General features: G+C 39.4%; 1 protein-coding gene across 2 annotated transcripts in view; it reads left to right on the forward strand.

Moving 5' to 3' along the window:
* The first annotated feature begins 707 nt into the window (after window positions 1–707).
* The window catches only part of LOC108690434, a 124,472-nt gene continuing 124,257 nt past the window's right edge, over window positions 708–922 (forward strand). The window contains exon 1 of one of the 2 annotated variants that reach the window (XM_018197729.1): window positions 708–825. The gene's annotated coding sequence lies outside the window, so the exon portion shown is untranslated. The other variant, XM_018197745.1, reaches the window with a different exon arrangement.

Genomic DNA, 922 nt, shown 5'->3' on the forward strand with positions numbered 1-922 from the left:
CATATGAAGCAGAATTACATGAATGTTAATATATAGATTTGTCTCAAAATTAAACTTCTCTTTTTCAAATAAATATCTATCTGTAGACATATATGTGTCAACACGTACGAATGGCACATAAATTATTTGAATTTATTGAGATATCAATTTGATATTAACAACATTTTTATGAGAGAAATATATGGAACATTGAAAATTCTAATAATAATCATTGATATTTTCTCAAAACAACATTCATAACTGAGTAAAGTGACAACAGATAAAGATATTGCTTTTTATAATGAAGTTCTAATTAAACTGCCAACTCAATTCCATAATATTAAGATCACTTGATGATTTAAACTTGAATTGGTACATCAACAATTAATATAAGACGAGATAATATTTCTCTTCAGCAAAAATTGAATTACCTGAATCATTAACGTTATCAAGCTTATCAGTACATCTATTCTAAAGATTTATTCGAGGACCAACACTATTTACCTAGAGACTAGTCGTGCTTCTCTGCATGTGTATACCTTGAAGTCGCTCTGTACGTCCGTTCGTTCGTCCGTCCGTCCATCCGTGCCTACTCTCCTGCCTGTCTCTGTCGGTGTCTGGGTCCGGTACACCAGTGGGATAGGACGGAGTGCCGCGGTGGAAGGAGTAGTAAGCGGCCTACGCAGTTTCAAGCTGAGTCCCAGCTTTTATTAGTTCTTCGGCGCTCGGCGGAGAACGAACGGAGAACGAACGGCGTGTGCGTGGTGTGGCGGCGGTCTGCGCGTCTGTACCCCTGGTCCAGATCCCTGGTCATCAAGGGTCGTCTCTGCAGCTGAGTCGCGCGAGGTACGAACGTCATCGGCGACAAAAGGTGTCGATACAAGCGAGTTCGGGTTTAAAGAATCGCGTAGTGATCCTAGATATACTTATATATATATATATA

Source organism: Atta colombica, unplaced genomic scaffold (assembly GCF_001594045.1).
Source record: "Atta colombica isolate Treedump-2 unplaced genomic scaffold, Acol1.0 scaffold105, whole genome shotgun sequence".
Taxonomy (NCBI): Eukaryota; Metazoa; Arthropoda; class Insecta; order Hymenoptera; family Formicidae; genus Atta; species Atta colombica.